Source organism: Ictidomys tridecemlineatus, chromosome 13 (genome assembly GCF_052094955.1).
Source record: "Ictidomys tridecemlineatus isolate mIctTri1 chromosome 13, mIctTri1.hap1, whole genome shotgun sequence".
NCBI classification, from domain to species: domain Eukaryota; kingdom Metazoa; phylum Chordata; class Mammalia; order Rodentia; family Sciuridae; genus Ictidomys; species Ictidomys tridecemlineatus.
Window position 1 is genome coordinate 78,201,883 of NC_135489.1, and position 20,592 is coordinate 78,222,474.

Consider the following 20,592-nt stretch of genomic DNA (forward strand, 5'->3'; position numbering starts at 1 on the left):
TTTTGCCAGTGTCTTGGGCCAAATCATAATTTTATATTAGATTAACCTGGTTAATTATGAGGTTGAACATCATCTTTTTTGTTTAATAGCCACTGAATTGTCTGTTCACACAATGCCTGTCCTCATGATTTACAGATTCCCTGTTTGCAAAATCACTTACTCACTATGGTTCATTTGGAAACTGAAAATCAACATTTGGGGTGTTTTCCTAGTCATTCATGGATATGTGCAAAGTGGTGAAAATTTGAGTCAGAGCATTTATTTTCCCAGCTGAGGTTACACAGCAACACTTCTTGTGTTTATAAACAGATTATAAACAAGTATCATTTTTGTGGTCTATTTAGTGTCACATTTTTTATATTTTTATGTTTTTTGTTGGTGATTTCCCTGGCTAAAGTGGCTCACAGTCACAATGGCAAAGTGTTATCTAGCCTTCCAAAGCCTGAGAAGGCTGGGATGTGCCTTAGAAGAAATATGTGTGTTTGACAAGCTTTGTTCAGACATGAATTATAATGCTGTTGGCTGTGACTTCAATGCTAACAAATCAATTATATATATATATATACATATGGTACCTTTAAACAGAAACACATTAAACAGGCAGTGTATTGATAGGTAGAAGAAAAAAAATGTTCTGACTAGAGACTTGTAGAAAACTAACTCTGTATACCCAATATGAATGGTGGTTCCATTTCTGCTAATTCAGTGTTTGTAATGACTTCATAGAAAATTACTACCAGAAATAACCAAAATAGACTGTTTTTTCTATTTTTTTTCCATTAGAATAGTTGTCTTCTTCTTATTTTTTGAAAGAGTTTTAAAATGTTATCCAGATATAATCCTTTACATAGGTTTGCTCCATCTATAATTGAGTGTTTTATGCTGATAAAAGCTAGTATCCTTTTGTAATATTTCTCTATATACATGATCTAATACCTTGGCACCATCTAATGATGTTCTCATCTGTATTATTAAATTCAACATCACTTTTGTTATAGGTAAAATTTCTACAGTGGGGGTCTGCCTATAGGTTTCTCTTCTGTTTTGTTTTGATCAGCAACCCACCACCACAGCTGGAGGCAATTTAACTATAGCTTTTGATCCTGGACTGAAGTTTCAACATTCTGATATTTAGTATATGTTGCAACAGATAGGAGAAGATACCTCCACCTACTGCTAAGGGATACATTGTTCCCCCTGCCTAGTTCATTATATTGAAGTCCTATCCCAATGTGTCTTCCCTATTAGAAACAGCATTAGAACCCTGATGGTATAGAATCTCCTTATAAAAGAGGAAGGGACATCAAATCTCCCCGGCCCACACCTATCATGTGAGGACTTAGCAAGAAGTCAGCCATTGGTAAGGCAGGAAGAGAGCCCCTACCAGAACTAAATTGGACAGAACCTTGGACTTTCACCATCCATAAGTATGAGAAATAAATTTGCATTGTTTCAGTCCTCCCATCTGTGGTATTTGTTATGGCACTGAGATGATAAAAAATACACCTGCCTTATTACTCTACCATTTTTCTAAATTTTCTGGACTGTTACTTGTCTTTCACTTTTCCATGTGAGTTTTATGTTTATATTTTTATAGGAATTGCATAGAAGTATATTGTCCTACTGAGACAACTGATGTTCTTTGTAGTTTATGGTTTCATGATTATTTTTTCTCTCTTTCAAAAAAATTGTATGATTTTCTCAAACATCTCCATGTAGCATATCTTTTCTTATATATGTTGTAGGTGGATTATTGTTTCTGCCATTGATAACCTTATCTTTCCTTCCCACATTTTATTTTCAAGTTTTATGTTGACAGTGGTTTAAAAACACATTGAATTTTAGATACTGACCTTGTATTCCACAACTTTGTTGAATTTTTTCATCTCATTAATTTTATGTAATATCTTTTAGATTTTTTTTTCCTGTGGGGAGAATAAAATCTTCTACAAGTAATAGATATATGATTTGCTTTTTCTAAGCCTTAGCATTTATTTCTTCTTGTCTTATTGCTTGGAGTAAGATTTTGAGCATCTTCTCAAAGTATACATTTTTCTATTCTTCTGTACATAGTTTACATATTTATTGTCACTAATAATGAGAACCCTTCATTTTTGTACTAAGTTTTCCAGATACAAAGGTGAAAGTGTGAATTTTTCTGCTTTGTGATGTTAACATTCTGTTATATAATATAATTCCAATTTTTTAATAACTAGATTAAAACCTACTCAGTCAGACCAAATTATTCTTTTGATGCCCTGCTGGATTCATTTACTGACTTTGTGCTGGTAGATGACTTTCTTAGAGTACCTCATTTATTTTTTAATTGGCAGATAAAAACTAGACACATGCAAACACACACATATATGTCTATACATAACATATATGTAAAAGCTGGAGTTGTAACTCAGTAGTAGAGCAAGCACCTAAGTGTTCACAAGGCCCTTAGTTAATCACCGACACCAAAAAACAAAACACTCCCCACAAAGTGCATATGCATTATCTCATATACTTTTCATGGTTTTGTGTTTGTGGTGAGAACACTAAAAATGTACTCTTTCAACCATTTTCAAATATATAATATATATTTATTAACTATAGCTACCATGTTATACAGCAGATCTTTTGAACTTACTCCTTATTAATTTCCTAACTGAAATTCTGTGTCCACTGACCCACGTCTCCCCAGTCCACCACTCCAATCCCCTGGGACCACCAATTCTGCTCTCTGGCAAATGACTTTATCACACAAGGATCATCTTTGATCAGAAACCCGTAGTCTGAGACATAAGCTCATTGGATGTCATCTTTCTGCAACGATGATTTTCTTTTATGATCACATTTCAGATTCACTTCTCCCTTATAATGGTGTGCGACATGTCTGGAAGTTAACCAAAGTGAAGACAGAGGAAAATAAGGAAATTAAAACACTGAATAATTCACAAGTTCTCTCTGTTTCATCCAGTCTGTCCTTATGCAGTGACTCCTCTCTGGTGCAATTTCCTTACCAAATTCACAGCAGTTCTCCCTCCTTTATCCTTGGTCAAGTGGTGTGTCATCTGGGGAACTGAAGAGTTGAGTCAGAGCCGAGTTTACCCCTGTGCACAGAATGGCAGCATAGGATGCACTGCTGTTGGTTCTTAGAGAGGAAAGTGAATAGATGACACACTGCCCTGTCCCTGCCTGCTGCCACCCTCATGGGTCCACACACATGAGTACTGGCAATGAGTCTACCTGAAGCTAGAGTGTGTGGGGAAAGGTGAGGCTGGGTGTCCTGGGAGGTAATGGATATAGTACCATCAAAGTAGCCATTTTCCTTCCATCTGTGTTCAGCCTCAGCTAAGGAGGATGTATATATGAAGAAAAAAAGCTTTAAGAAAGGGTGGTTTCTCCACTGATATAGGCTCAATGAAGAGGGTTATAATAACTTATTCAGGTGGTAGTTTGGGCATGTACAGGGAATTAACACTAGGCTACATATCTGGCATTTCATATGTTTGTTCTGGTTTTTTTTCCTGCTCTTTTAGATTAAAAGTGGCTCATATTCACTATGATGGGCCCATCTACATGTATTGCATGCGGAGGTGGCAGAGGATTGTAGCAGGGTGGGGGTGCTCTCTGAAACTTCAGCATCAGAACCCTCACCTTCTCTGTGTTGTCCTGGACCAACCTTGTGACCCAAAAATATGTGCTTGCATACCATGCTGCTTCTGGAATGCCTGCTCTTTTGAACAATTAAAAGTTATCCTAATTCTTGGCCTCTGGAAAATCACTGTCTTTGAGGCCATATCCTGATCCCTCTTATTTTTGGACTTAATAAACATCAAGCAATTCCAAGACTTCCACTCTTCTCTACCCATATACTCATGACCCTGGAATCTCCATTTCCAACTCCAACTTATCTCCCCATCTCCAGGATTGTGTATTGAACCACATAATGAGCATCTCCGAGGGCCTTGTATACTCAGAGCATCTAAATGGAACTTGGATATCTTCTAGTTTCAGCTCCTTCCATTGCTATTTTGGGGAAAGTTATCATAATAATTATTCAAACTTCATCCTAATTACAGAAAGTAGCACTATTAAAAAAGAATTGAAACTTCCTGATATTCCAGAAATTAAAAATGACTTCAGAGAAACCAGACTGCCTTATAGCTGGTAAATGAACTTGAACAAAAGACTGACATTTCATATTTGATGTTAAAGTTATTAGACCAACAGCCTTATCAAGTTCAATTCAATTCGAACAGAGGTTCAAGCAACAGAGAAGCCAGCCTCATTTTCTTTCTCAGTGCCACCTTGTGATGATGTCTGTTTTTTTGGAAAATGTATCTCCCCTTGAATCCCATAGTGAATAAAAATTGCCCCTTAATACTTGAATGTGTGTTGCCTAAGATCAAGGGTGTTGCCTTATATACCAACAGCTCAAGTTCAGTATATATTCCATTCATATTCTACTTTCTCCAATTAATAGGACACTAACCATGCTGGTTTACTCTCCTGAAACCCAGAATCATTCCTTGTCCTTTTGTGGCTTTTTCCTTCCAGGATATAACATCAGGGGGTGCATGGTCTCAGTGTGCCCTTTAATAGTGAAGTTAATTTTATTCATTTGGGTACAACCTCTTTTCTCATTACATAGTTTTATTTCCATGTGACATTAAAAATAATTTATGAAAAAACCTTGCTAGCATTTTGTTGGAGTGGTATGGCACTTTGAGGAGAATTGTCACCTTAAAACTATCAAGTGTTACAATCTCTGAATATGGTACATATTTCCATGTATTCAGTTTTTCTTTTCTTTATGTGATGTTTTGAAGTTTCAAGTGTGGAAGTCTTGTATATCTTTTGTTAAATCCATTTCTAAGTATTTGAACCATTTTCCAATGTAGAGTTCAGTGCCATTAAGTATGATCGGTTCATATTGCTGTCACATCCATCCATCTCCAGTACTTTTTCAGCCTCCCAAGCTGAAACTCTGTCTCCATTAAGCACTAACTCCCTATTTTTCCATTGTCCTGGCCCATGGTAAACACCATTCTACTTTCTGTCTCTGTGGATTTGACCACTATTTTAGGTGGTTTTTAATGTTATTGCAAGTTATTTGTGTGTGTTTTATATATAATGTATATGTATATATACACACAAAACTTGCAATAACATTGCAACCACAAATTGATGTTTTAATGTTGCAATAACAACATTAAAATATCAGTTTGCAAAGTTATTGCAACATTAAAACATCAATTTGCAAATGAAATTTATATATATAAATATATATGTACAAAGGTATATAAATTTTATTTGCAAATTCTTGCTGCATATAAATATGCAATTGATTCTTGTAAATTAAACTTATCTTGTGGTCTTGCAAAATCCACATTACAAGTATTCATTTTTAAATATATTCCTTGGAACAGTCTATGTAAATTGTAACATTGTCTATGACTAAAGATGGATTTATGTCTTCCTTTCTAAACTATATGCCATTTATCTATCACCTAAATCTATCTAAATACCTATCATCAACCTACCTACTTATTTACCTGTCACATTTTTCCTATTGTGATGCTCAGTACCAACCTAGAAATGTTGGTATATAGGGCTGAGGTTGTGGTTCAGTGGTAGAGTGCTTGCCTAGCATGTGTGAGGCACTGGGTTTGATAATCAACACTGCCTATAAATAAATAAATAAAGTAAAGGTCCATTGACAAAAAAATCTTTCTTAAAAAATGTTGCATAGAAATAGAACAGTCATCATTGTCTTGTTTCCTTTATTAAAGGGAAAATATTTTTTTATTTTACCTTAAGTAGTATATTCATTGCATGCTTCTTATAAATACCCTCTATATTAGATTATGTTAGAAAAAGTTCTTTAATTCATTTCCTTGGAGTTTTCACAATGAATTGATGTTGAACTGATCTTTTTTATATCAGCTAAGATAATTATATGGTTTCTGTGTGTTTGTTTTCATTGACTTTTTTTTTCTTTTTGATATAGGTGATTTAACCCAGGGCACTTAACCATGGAGCCACATCCTCTGCCCTTTTTTATTTTATTACTTTTTTAAATTATGAGACATGGTCTTGCTAAGTTGCTTAGGTCCTTGCTAAGTTGCTGAGGCCAGGTTTGAACTTATCATCCTCTTTTCCTGAGTCTCTTGAGCCTCTGGAATTATAGGGGTGAGCCACAATGCCCAGCTCATTGATTAACTTTTGAATGTTGAAGTCATTATATTCCTGGAGTTAGCCCCAGTTGGTCCATTATGCATTTTTAAAAAAATATTTTTTAAAATATTGTCTGTGTTTTGCTAGACTTAGTTAACATTATGAGAAGGGTATTGCCCTTTTGATCATGATGTATATTGATCTGCATGTTCTTTTGATGTCCCTGTTAGATGTTTGTAGAACAGTTGTGCTAGCCTCAAAAAATGAATTAGAAAGTGTCCTTTACTCCAGTATTTTCTCTTAAGAGTTTGTGTACACTGCTGATATTTCATCTTTAAATGTTTGGAAACAATACCAGTTTCTCTGTTTTAATTGTAGGAAGGGCTTTTTTTTAACAACTTCAAGAAATTAACTACAACTTCAAGTTCTTCAAGAGATTGAGAGTTATTTTGAGTTTTTCTTTTTCTTTGTACTAATTTTTGGTGTTTTTTGTTTTTGAGGAATTTGTCTTCTTTTCTAACTAAATCCATTTACTTCTTTGTTCATAATGTTTCTTATTCTTAAACATCTGCAGAGTCTTCAGTGATGTTCTCCTGTGCCTTCCTGATATTGGTGATGTGTGTTTTTCTCCTTCTTAATCAGTTTTTCTAGATGTTAGCAACTATAGCAACTATGTTACTTGGTGGGGTTTTGTTTGTTAAAGAGGGTTTTTTTTTTTTTTTTTTTTAGTACTGAATACAAGACTCTTACAACTGAGCTAAATCCCCCATCCTTTTTTACTTTTTATTTTGAGATAAGAATTCACTAAATTGCTGAGGCTGGCCTCAGACTTATGATCCTCCTGCCTTGGCATTCCCAATCACTGGGATTACAAGTGTGCAACACCACATGCAGCTATATTAATTTTTTTGAAGCATTAGCTAACGTTAGGCTTTACTGATTTTTATATTGTTTATTTTCTCGTTCATAGATTTCTGCTCTTGACTGTAATGGTTTAATTATTTTATTTTATTTTACTTTTTTTTACAAGTATAAAAGTATTTTATTTATTTATTTTTATTTGTTTTACTTAGTTACACATGACAGTACAATGATCTTGACATATCATACATTTGAATCAGATGGGATATAAATTCTCATTTTTCTGAGTATATAGGTTGCAGAAACACATTGGTCATTCGGTCACATATATACACACAGTAATAATAATGTCTGTTTCTTTCTACTATCCTTCCTATATCCCTACCTCCTTCCGTCCCCTCCCATCACTTTTCTCTATCTAATCTAGGGTAATGCTGTTCTTTTTTTTCCTCACATCTTCATACATGTATTTTGTATAAAAGTATTTTAATTAGTTCATTTTGCCTTAAAGAAATGCAGACAGTAAAACAAATAAAATTAATGATCTTTTATGCCATAATTTGTGTCAGGAAGAGTTTAGTCCAGTAGCTTTTTACAATGTTGGATTATGCATCTCCAGGTATTTAAGCAGCTGAAAGACAATTGTAGTGAACATTCATGGTTTACAGAATGCTGGAGACATATCTGCCTTATTCTGAAGGACAGCACTAAAGGAAAGGAAGGTCACTGACGTATAGAAACCCATCTGTATTTTAAGCCATCTTCAGATAGTGATCAGGTTTGTACTATATAAAGGCAGCAAGAATCACTGGTGTATCATCTTTTCTCACTCTCAGGCCTTCAGCAGGTGCAGCAATTTGCAGGGCCTATGGATCTAGGGAGATAACTTGTCCACTCTTTAAAAGAAAATGACTTTGCTTCAGGTTTCCATGTCATAATATCTTTGTAGTAACCATGCTTGTGTCATGATAGTTAAAGCTATGTGTCTTAAAATAAAACAGACAACCTCTGTTGTCTGTCTACATCAACAGAGGGTGTATTGCTAGAGAAGAGCGAACTGTAACTCATTTTCACTTGTCTTGTTTTTAGAAGAACCAAGAAACTAACTTAAAACTTTAAAAGTTGCCCTCACATATGATTAATTAATAAAGTTTTTAAAAAGTCTTTTAGGGCCTCTCATTGGATTGTTTGGTCTATAATGTGGTTTGCATTGTGTTTGATTTGTTTGGAGAAAGATGCACAAGAGGACCAGGTCACATTAGTGAAAGTTTTTTTTTTTTTTTTTTTTGTGGTGCTGGGGTTTGAACCTAGGGTCTTGTGCATGCTAGGCAAGCACTCTACCAACTGAACTATATCCCCAGCCCTAGTGAAAGTTTTGATCACATTAAAGATAACAGTTTAAAAGGTCAATGTGTTTAAAGACAAAAAAAATCATAAAGTAATTGTTCATTTCAAGGTTAAACTTTGTCATTGGCTTGTTACTAACATTTGAAATCATTATTAAGAATCTTTATTGCCCTTTTATTTATTAATAAGGAGAGGAAAACTTTTGCACTGTCCCTTTGCAATTGTTTTGTAGATAATATATTACCACTGAAAGCAAGATACTTAACTAAAGAGGGGAGGGGAGGGGAGGGGAGGGGGGATAGTAGAGGATAGGAAAGGCAGCAGAATACAAGACACTAGTATGGCAATATGTAAATCAATGGAAGTGTAACTGATGTGATTCTGCAATCTGTATACGGGGTAAAAATGGGAGTTCATAACCCACTTGAATCAAAGTGTGAAATATGATATGTCAAGAACTGTGTAATGTTTTGAACAACTAACAATAAAAAAAAAAAAGACTTACATTGTGCCAGGAATGGACAATACTGATTCATGTATGTGCATTAACTTTTTAATAATGAAACAGCATAATGAGGCAGAAGTTATTGCTGTCTCCATTTTACAAATGAGGCAATCATGGCTCAGAGAGATTAATAATAAATGTGGCCCAGATTGCAGAGCCTAGAATTTAGAGACAACGTTGCCTCTTAGAGGGTTGTATGCTGTATGTTCTCATGTCAGGTGTGCTGGTGGAGAAGGACAAGACTGGGTAGCTCACCCAAGCAGCTTCTAATGCTGATGCTTAGTTATAATGCTGATTTCTTCCTGTTAGATGTGTCAGTTCATATTAAGATCTCAGAATTCCTGGTTCCCAGCATTTACATAGACAGCAGCTTCCTGTGATCCCTTTTAAGAAGCTATAACCAAAGAGTCCCCTGAGTTGGTTTAATTATTTTAGATATAACTCTCCCTTATTTCTTAAAATTCTTATGGTATAAACTTTATCTAATTTAAACACTTAAAGTTCTAAATTCCTAATTATACCTTCTAGCTGAGCCATACACTTTTGATATCCAATACTTTCATTTTTCATATTGTGTAGTTCTACATTTTCTTCTTTGGCCTATCAGTTCTTCAGAAGTTTGCTATTTAATTTGCAAAACTTAGGAGAGTTTCTAAATATCTTCTTGTTATGGATTTCTAATTTAGTTCCCTGTTGTTAGAGAATTATGGTTTTGATTCTTTTAAATGTATTGAGGTTTGTTTTATGGCTGCACATGTGATCTGTTGGGGTGCTCATTCCTTGTGGACTGAACAGATGTAGGGATTGCTCTGGTAGAGCATATTGTTCTATAGATGTTCATCAGGTCAGGATGGTGCTTCAAGTTTTTGGACTAATATTTGGCTAGTTCCTTTGATTGGTTCCATTAATTCCATTGATTGCATTTAATGGGTATTAAAATTCCAGCTATCATTGTGACTTTCTCTATTTCATTGTGGCTTGCACTCTTGATTTTTTTAACTTTCTGTGAAGAATGCTGAGTTTTGTAATTGCTTACAGAGCTTTTGCTCTCTTTGTTAACGTGGCTGGTTTGCTCTTTGTCCTCTTGTCTGTGCCTTCCACTAAATTGGAGATTCAGTTTTAGCACCCTCAGCTTCAATCCAGCAGGCAGCCCATTTGTTATGTAGTCTCTCATAATAGGAACAATTATGAAAATTGTTTAACTACTTTTTAACAAAAAATATTTTATGGGGAAAAATGTTTCACTTCCTATAAAATATGTGACTACACTTGAATTTTGATGCTTTTGATCTGAAAAGAGCCTTTCTTCCCCTTAAATCTCATTCATTATTTCTGTCCTTGAATTGATTATCTTCTTTTTTTTGTGAGGGCAGCACATGTACCGGGGCTTGAAATCAGTGGTACTCTACCACTGAGCCACATCCCCAGCCCTATCTTATATTTTATTTAGAGTCAGCATCTCACTGAGTTGTTAGAAAAGTTGTTAGAAACTTTTGTGTAGGCTTACTTTGAACTTGTAATCTTCCTGCCTCAGCCTTTTGAGCCACTGGGATTGCTGGCATGTACCACCATGTCAGGCCCCTGAACTGACCTTCTTCACACTGTTTTATTTATAGCATGTGCCATCTAGGGAAGGTGGTGGATCTGCCCTGCCCTCCTCTCAGCTCCTCTAGAAGAGCACTTTTTATCCCAGCATGTTGGTTCCTTCCTCTGTGTTTCCCTTCCACCTGCTTCTCCTTCTCTCTTGCATCTTCTTACCAACTATTGCAGTTATTTCTCTCTTCCCTCCTTCACAGTGACTTCTTCATATAGAAGTTTCTTCTGCATCCATGTATCATCAGGCCTTGGATCAGTGCCCACATTAGGAAGGCAGAAGGTTTTCAGATTGAATGTTAATAGCACAGATGTTCTGCCATTGGGTAAGCATGTCCATTGCACTTGCATTGTCTAAGGAATTTCATAGATACCAGATTCTGTTTCAGCCCTTCCCTGCAAATGACTGATTTTATAGATTTTTCTCCAGCTCTGGTACTCTTCAGCACCCCCAAAATATGCCAGGTAAGCATGAAACATAATTTTGTTTGAAAGTAGGAAGTAACCCCCACTAGAATTCTCAAAAAAATTTAAGAATATCATTTTCCAACCACTTCTTTTTGGCTTTTGGGATGTTTTCTAAGATTCAGACTGGAAGCCCACAGAGTGCTGAAGAGGGGATGGCACAGTGTGAGCCCCTTACTGTCCACCCTGTACCTCAGTTTCTCATTCCACCCTGTAAGCACCTGGCCTATGGCCATGGAGAAGCCTGCAGCAAGTGACCAGTGTTCTCTTCCTTAAATCTGGCAGGGCAGAAAAGAAACTGCCCACTCTTGCAGATTTGTTTAGAGTCTGAGCAGAATCTCTCTCTCAGGCTTAGATGACATTAATGCAAGCATTCTTGACCCAACCACAAGCACCCTCAACCCCACCACAAGCACCAAGGCAGAGGCAACTCTCATTATGTGGTGTTTTTAACCAGCAATAAATTTCAGCTCAAGAAAGGTGAAGGAATACAGGCTGGGCTCACACAGTCAATGTGCTTGCCTATTTAAACTCTTTTTAAGGAAACCAAAGATATAACAGATAGCAAGCTCCAGAGAAAGGCATCTTACACTTGCTGATACCCAAACCTCCTCATTCGGATTATTTATGGCTTCAGGTTCTTTTCTTTGAAAAAGAACTTTTTCTTAAGTGCTCAAGAAGACACTGCAGTGGGGGAGAGCCTAGAAGAGAGAGAAGGTTGTGCTGGGGCCCCTCATCTGTTGCAAGCATTCTGCCTCAGCTCTGTAACAGCTCACACAGGGAGTTTTTAAGTCCATTTGGTTAAACTGAACACAACTCAGGTTTCATTTGAGGACAGTCTACTCCATGCAGGGTTGAGAGGTAAGTGTTCTCTCTCATGAGATCAGTCCCCAATTTGCTAGAAAACAAGCTACTGTGTTACAGGTTTGAGGGGATCAGCAGAGACATATTCTGGAAGACCAGCTCCTCTGTCCCCAGCAGGCAGCAGCCTGAAGGGCCTGTTGCAGTCCAGGTCTCTGCTGGAAGATCTCAGACTCACTGTGTGGTGCACCTGGGTATTTACAATGGTGGGTTTCATTGCCTAAAGCTGGATTAATTGGTTCTGCAGAAAAGAATTTAGCACACTTCCCACCAGGGCCTCCAGGCCCTTCACATCAGTGCAGACCCCCCACCCTCCAAGGAGCTGGGAAGGCAGGACTGCAGTTTGGAAGGAGAGCAGGCTGCTGTCACGTGTCCCCTCTCTGGCTTGCTGAACATTTGTGCAGGGTCCTGCTGCCCATGATGCAGTGTGTATCTCCCCTTGCAAATTCTTTGAGGATCAGGCTTCCTTTTCTCTGCCTCCATTGCCTTTGGATATACTAGAAGGTGCTTCTGTTCAGCTTTCCTCTTCAAAGATTTCTCTCCTATGATTTAATGATAGAATGCAGTTTTTGCAATATCATTGCTTTTATAAAATACATGTTTGCAAACAAGAGAAGTGTGTGTGTGGTGGGGGGATGCCAGACAGCTCTGGTGTGCACCAAGGTCAGGAAGCAACATATTTCATGTCTGACATGGGTGCATTTATTTGTTTATACAGAACCACCTGCTCAGCCATGTGTCAACCTTAAGGAGTCCTTATGCATCCCACACTCCATTAAAGATGTGGGGTGTTTGGGTTTTGGTTTTAATTAATAGATTATTTGGGGAGCAGTTTCAGGTTGATAGAAATTCTGAACAGAAAGAGTTCCCTGTACTCTTCTCTCAGTCTCCTTACAGTCTGTTCTATTAATTACAGTTGACAAACCAATGTTGATACATTATCATGAGCTGGACTCTGTGGTCTACATTCAGGGTAACTCTTTGTGTTTTACCTTCTATGGATTTTGACCAATGTGTAATGACCTCCATGATGATAATGATAGTATCATTGGCAATAGTTTTTCTGCTTTAAAAATCTTCTTCATGACTTTGCCCATCTTCTCCCTTTACCTCTAGCAACTACTGGTCTTTTTACTGTCTCCATACTTCTACATTTCCAGAGAGTCATATAGTTGAGATCACACAATATGTAGTCTTTCCAGGTTGGTTCCTTTCACCAGTAATATGCATTTTAATTTCCTCCCTTCATGTGGCTCAATAGCTCATTTTGTGTTAGTACTGAATACTATTTCACTGTCTGGGTGCATCCATTTCTGCTTGTCCATTTACCTCCTGAAGTGAATCTTAATTTTCTTCAACAGTTTTGAAAAAAGTTGCTGTAAATATTCATGCGAGTTTTTGTGTGGAATTCTAAGTTTTGAACTCATCTGGATAAATAGCAAAATTCTTGGATTGTAAGATGCTGGATTTAAAAATCAAATCATTGGGAATGTTTGACATCTCCTGCTGCACTTCCAGACCTTGTGTGCTTTCACCAAGGATGACTACCAGGAGGACGGATTCTGAGAGCCTTACTGGGAAATTGCCTATGAACATTTTCTTGGGAACTGGACCATTTATGTGGACTCCGTCCAGATGCAGAGGGAGATTGAAAACAAAATCACAGGTAAGAGTCACAGATTTTTCTGATGAGACATCAAGTACACTTGAAGGCACTTTCTGTAGGCAGTTGTCACTTGTGTGTTTTTTCTTTCTGTAGGCAGTTGTCACTTGTACATTTTACTGTTCATAGCACAGAGAGTGAATCTCTGTTTTGTCTCTTTTGCTGGGTACTGTAAAAAAAAAAAAAAAAAAAAAAAAAAAAAAAAAGAGGTCCTTTTAGCTCATGGTTTCAGAGGCTGAAAGTCTAAACCACATGATACCAGCTCTGGTGAGTGTTCCTTTGGCTTCATCACACGATGAATGGCAGGCATCATGATGGGAGGATATGCAAGGAGGAAAGATCTTTCAGCATAACAGGAAGCCTGAGCATCCCAGGAGGGCCCAGGCTTGTTCTTCTATGACATCATTCTTGAGAGAACTAAGCAGGGTCCCAAGGGAACTACCTTAATCCCTTCTGAGGGACAGTGTTGCTTACTAAGCCCCACCTCTTAGAGGTTCCACTACCTCTTAACATCTCCACACTGGAAACCAAGCTTCTGACACACAAACCCTTGGAGGATAGACCACATCCAGTAATAGTTAGCAAGTGCAAGGCATAGTTCTGCACTCCTAATTTAGACAAACCTTATGAGTACATGGTACCTCACTCATGGTTCTTATGACATCTCTAGGGCCTCCTGTGCTAGACCAGGCAGATCACTCAATCTGCTTCTCCTTTGTCCACGTTTCCTAACTCTTGCACCCTCTCTGAACCAAGTTTGGTCCAAAGAAAAACAGGATTGATTTCAGCCTTTTTGGAGAGAGGGCTGCCCATTACCTGGGGAGTGGACACTTCAGTGAACACAGGCTATGTCAGGATTTAATTTCCAGAGAACAAAGCAAAATTCTTGGTTCAGAGTCTGAGAAGTGGGCAGGTCATTTAGGAATCAGCTCCTTGGGTTGGCAGTCAACCCTAACACAATAACTTGTGAACATGGATGGGATCTCACTTAATGGAAAGCCCTTGGGAAGGAAGAACATGACCAAAGTCCTCCACAGCCTCCTCTTCTTCCTTCTGATCCCTCCACATCATACATACACTTCTTCCAAGACCCCATAATGTATCAGGAAAACCTTGTGAAGATGGCAGCATACTAGCACCTGAGTCTGGTTGGATTCTTTTTATGGTGTTCTTGACCTTGGTTGCACGTTAGAAGCTGCAGTGATCTCTAATGCCTGCTTTACTTGAGGGAGTCTGGACAAAGGGGGTATTAAACAACTACCCTGGTAATGGGATGAGTAGAAAGTTGGAGAAAGGAGGACCCAAGGCAGAGGCAGAACTTTGTAACTCCAGCTTACTCTGAAAGGAGGTTCACTGACAGGTTCCCACTGACCTGTGCTGACCTGTGCTGTGCTGAATGTGTGTTCATTGTAGGAATAAACTCTTAGAATGAAAATATGAGGAGTCTACCCTGGTACAGTTCTTTAAATCTATTTCTTGCAAGGAAAGACATCAGCTGGGCCCAAAAAGGAAAATATGCACATTGTTTGATCTGGCAATTACTAGAATCTTATGTTGCAGAGGTAGCTGCACATACAGGGCAAAAATGAAAGGATATTTCCTGCAGAAACATTCCTGAGAGATAAATGCAAAGCAAACTAATTTATCAGTAGGAGGTTGCATGGGGCATTGGAAGTGCATCCATACTGGGGAATAGTACACAGCTATAAAAGAATCCATAGACCTGTCCAAAATATTTGATTCTGTTCTAAAACCAGAAGCAGGAATATATAGGTGACACAATTTAATTTAAATTGAAGTCTGATCTTTTGTAAAACACCATATGAAACTACTGTTCATAGATATCATAATAGTTAAATGTCAGTTGTTTCATGTGGTTGAAATTAAAATATGTATAATATATTGAGTATTAACTTATTAACAATATGATAGCTTTTAATAACAACATGAAAGGGCTATTAGGAATATTTACTTTATAATGCCCACATTTCAACAGTACATTTTTTCCCAAAGAGTATGTGTTGTATTGGTAATTTTTAATTAAATCATATTAAGGCAGATGATCATGCAATTGCCTAGACAAAGCTTTTTCTCCTGATTTTGGCATGAGGGACATGGCTCCACCCCTCACCCTAATAATGAAAATAAACTAGAATCTAATGTCCATGGCCCCTTAGTCTTCTGGAACATCTGCCTCCTGGACCCTTTAGGGGAAAGAGAAAGTTGCTGGGTGGGGACAAAGGAGAGTTTTTTGTCTTTTGCTTTATTTGATTTTATCTTATTTGGAGTGCAGAGATGCAACTAGATTTGGACATTGTGACTTTTCCTAAGAGGGCACTAGAGTGAGTACTCATTTTGAGACCAAATCAATTTTTTTGTCAATGTTATGTTGACCAGAAATTTTTTGTTTTCTTCCAATGGGGAGCTCATTGCCCCTGGTCACAGAGCTGTTCAAGTGTGGGGTACTTATTTATAAGGCCAAGGGGTAAACATGAGTCCACGTAGTTCCCTGGGGTTACAGGGAAGTACCTCTAGAGAGCCCACCTTTCATCACATATAGGGAAGGGATCAGTCTGCTTCAGTCAGGCCACTGGCTCTTAAATACAGTAGCTTTGTAGGGCTAGGGGAGGTGCTGGGCTAGAGGGTTGAGCCAGCAGCCCCAGGACAGCCAGCCCTCTGCCTTGCCCAGCCCTCAGGACCCATCTCTGCTTACCATGGTCTTGCAGCCTGGCTTCTGTGTGCCCCGCTGCCACTTCCCATAAACCCTATAGAGGGAGACAAAGTGCTGCTTTTCACTGGGAATCTAAAGCAAAAGGAATTTGAAAGCTTGGTACTATTGGTACATCCTATTTTTCAAGAATTCTTTTACTCTTTTAGCATATTGTATTGGGCAAATCCATGAATTACCCTTGCTCTTTTAATTTAAATTCATTTTAAGTAGTATTCTAAAAGACAACATTAACATGATACAAAAATGTTTAAAAAATCAAAATACTGAATGAGGAAAAGGTCATTTCTAATCCCAGAGCCAAGTTTGACCCACTAAGATCAAGGACATCAGATGTATTTCCTAAATCTCACCAAAATCGGGAGGGGAGGAGACCTTGGTAAAAATGTAATACCACTCAACACCCCTTCCCTGTGTCCAAAGCATCAAGAAAGAAAAGTGAATGTGGTCATTTTTGGCATTAAGGCTTGTTGAGTTCGTTTGCATTCCATCCTGTGTATTTCAGCTTGTTTCCCTGGTGGGTAGTGGTTTGTGGTTATTTCCACAGTAGGATGAGCATTACTTTTTTTTTAAGGTTTGGTGTACAATTTTGCTCCATTGTGTAATTTATTGGATTGTCCACTTGCACTTACATATTTTGGCTGGGCAGCTAGGAGAGAACTTGAGTTGAAAGGGAAGGGACATCCACAGTAGGCTTCGAGCCTAGGGCAACCTGTCCACTCCAACAGCTCAGCAAAGTCCTCGGGAGCCAGCAATACCATGCAAACCAGCTCCCTGAGCACCAGCTTCATGAGCAATGTGAGCAATGCTGGCTACATAGTGCACAAACAAAAGGACCAGCCCTTCCCACAGCCCCAGATCATCCCCCTGAAGGGCCAGATAAGACCCATGGTGCCCCCACCCCAGCTCTCTACATCCCCATTGGTGGCTAAAAGGCAGTGCCTGCCTATGGGGCATACCTGCCCAACTTCTATTGGTCCAGATCCCTGTGCAAATGACTCCACAGCAGGTGCCCCCTCAGATGGTTCCCAAACTCAGCTCATGTCACAGCAGCATCGGCTCCACCAGCATGGTCTACATCACTATGGCACCCTCCAACACTTCTGTGGCATAGAGGGCAGCTCTGCTCTTGGAGAACACTGTTCTTCTAGAACATCACAGAAGATGTGGTCTATAGCACCACACAGGAAGCAGAGAAGGAAGAAGATGACTCTGTCCCAGAGACCAAGCTCCTGAGGGACAATGACACTCATTGTCACACACAGATGAATGAACCACAAGTCCAGCCGGAACCTGAGGGGTATACAGGGGCCAGGCACCAGGAGATGAGACCCCACTGTGACCCCACAGGGACTTTAACCCCCTTTGAGAGATCACAAGCCACAGTAATCACAAGAATGAAGACATTGGAGGGCTGGTTTGCAGACTCAATGACCTAAAATCCTGCACCTGTCTTGTCCATTTTCTATACTCAGAGCTGCCTCTGGGTGCCCCCCCATTTGTTTGGAAGCCACACTGGTGCCTAAGCTGAGTAGAGGGCCAAGCAGCATTTCCTCTTCAGAAACAGGACACATAGTGACCCCTGTTCCACCTGCCTTTATCCTGGTGCTCAATCAGTAGTGAGATGCATATGCTCTGCAGAAACATAGGCAACATCTTCACTCCATATGGTATATGTATAAAGTATTAGAAATGTGGGGAGAACAGGTCTGAGAAGGGGTAGGTAGCAGGTGGTTACCTCGGGCTCTGAGATTCTCATCAACCAGCCTGCTGGTTTAAGGATGGAGGGAGCTCCATTTCTCTCTGCTGCCTCCCTGCCAGTTGTATTCTCTCAGCCAAAGATTAGCAGGACAGCACACTGCCACCTACCAGGGTCCCAAGAAAAAGGGCTTCTGAAATGGGAGCTCCTTATATTCAAGCAAAATGTACCTTTATAGAAACTGACACAATCTTGTATTTTTGTGAAATGGTTTTAATTATATTGCATGTGTATTTTGCCCACTTTGCTGGAATTCAAGAAAAATATTTCTTGGGTTTAGAATGTTTAAAAGGAAGCAGTATTGTACAGAACACAGTATTGCAGTATTGTTATTTTTATTGTTTTTTAAGAATCATGTACAGACCTTCCATGATATATATATATATATATATATATATATATATATATATATATATATATATATATATATACACACACACACACACACACACACACACACATACCATTTTCATGGAAGTATTTTAAGCTTGAATAATAACTTAGTAATTTAATTGTTTACATTATCCACTTTGGGATGCTTGTTGTACTGTGTGGAAGCAGGGTCCATTCATTTCAGAGCCCTCCTGACACAAAAGCCAGCAGGCACACTGTCTCTATCTGGTGCACGTTGCTGTTCTGTTTGTAAATCTCACACATGGTGTATCCAATAAAGTGAAACAGAACCTTTGTCTGGCACTCTTGCAGGCTGTAAGGAGAGGCTGTGGAAGGTGCCTGCTGAATGAAGGAGATGTGTGGTGATTCTCTGGGCCCTTTCTGTGGATTTGAAAGATTCACATAGGACCATCAACTCCAGGCTAAAACCAATGTAGTTGTAGTATAGAGAAGTGATGGAAATCAATTCCTTTATTTTTATTTAATTTTAATTATCATGTGTTAATTGTGCACATTGGTGAGGTTCAATGTGATATTTGAACACATGCCTACAGCACGTGCTAATCGAACTCTTTGCCATGCTCACCCACCCCTCTACCCAGCCTCTAGTAACTCTAGTTTACATTCAAGTTGATTTTTTCCCACTTATTTTCTCTGTTGAGAGCTCAAGTGTGAATCAGTTACAGATAATGGATTTATGGTGGCCCCTGACATTGTTAGACCTGGAATCTGTCATTTTCTGGGGCCCCAACACAGGGCTGAGATATAGAAAGACGAGTGGGAGAGGGGGTAAGCATAGGGCTCTAAGCCCCCTGTTCCATCTGTAGTGCAGCTGGGTGCAGTGAGCTGGACTAGAAGACATTTCTGGAGGCCAGTGGCTCCAAGAGTCCCTGACAAACAGGGGTTTTGGAAACAAGGGCACAACCTGGAGGTTTTTCTGGAAGCCAGCAAGCAACCCTGCTGGGCCCTTTACCTTGACATTTTGATAGAGCTACTTCTTGTCTATTGGAGTGGTAGAGGGGAAACAGAGCTGTGAGCCTACTCAGGGTAGACCAGCATTCCTTAGTCTGCAGGTGATGCTCTGCAGATCATGTGGCAGAATGCTCACTGCCTTCCCTGTGATCATTCTGACCAAGCAGGGCTGGGTGGCCCCAAAATGTGCATTTCTAATGAGAGGGCCTAGGATGCAATCTCTTCCTGAGAACTATTGAGGCAGAAAATCCTTGAGCCTCAAGACACATTTCAGGGGACAGGAGCCCATCCCAGATGATGAATTCCATCCTAGTTCTCCTTCAGAGTGTACATTCTAATTGAATTTGAAATTGACTCACAGCATAGCAAGGTTCATGTAGTACAGGCATTGTATACCAGTTTGGGTAAGGATGAGAGGTCACGAGGAGGAAAAAAAACCCACTTGAACAACAAACCCCTTCTCTTGAAGTAGATCCCTCATGCCAGGGTGTGCAGCACCTTGAATCATTTTGACTTTAAGGTTTCTCTTATTGTAGTAGAAGAAAAACAGTATCTTCCTCACCCAGAGCAAGGCGTATGCCTGAGACCTCTACAAGAAAACCCAGATTAGCAAGAGAAAAGCATCCCATTTATTTGGTATGAGTTTTATGTGACCCAGAAGCCTTCGTAAAAGAAGACCCAAAGCATTAGGGAAAGATGGTGTTTTTGTGCTGAAATTAATGGAGTGGACAGTGGCAGGGAAGCATGATTGGTCAATGGGTATGACCCAATGGAAATTTACTTGGGGGACTTCAAAAGTCCTCTTTGTTAGATTCTTCTCTGTGTCTTCAGAGATAAGGACATTCCTTCTGCCCAGGTATAGGGGGAGAATCTCTGGAGCGAGGATTTTAGGACCTGCTTCAGAGCGAAGCCAGAGAATTCTATGAGTTGCTTCAGGGGAGAAGGGCAGGATGAGGTCAGAAGGCCTTCTGCTTCTACAGTTTCCTCGAATGTCACAGAGCTGTGTTTGGGGGTAGAATGTCCTGACCTGTTTTCTTGCTCTACTGGCCCAGCACAATACAGCTCACAGATTCACCCACACACAAATAAATAAATTCTGTTTCTTCATGTTCATTCTAAGATCAGGATAGAAAGGAATAGATCTGACTGGTTTAAGAATCATAACATCCTCAGAGGCCCTCTCTTGGCCAACATTGTCCAGAATGCATAGGGAAGAGATATTATGTTAAATGAAGTGACTTCTCTGATCTTAAAGAGGAACTAGATTCTGTCTCTGA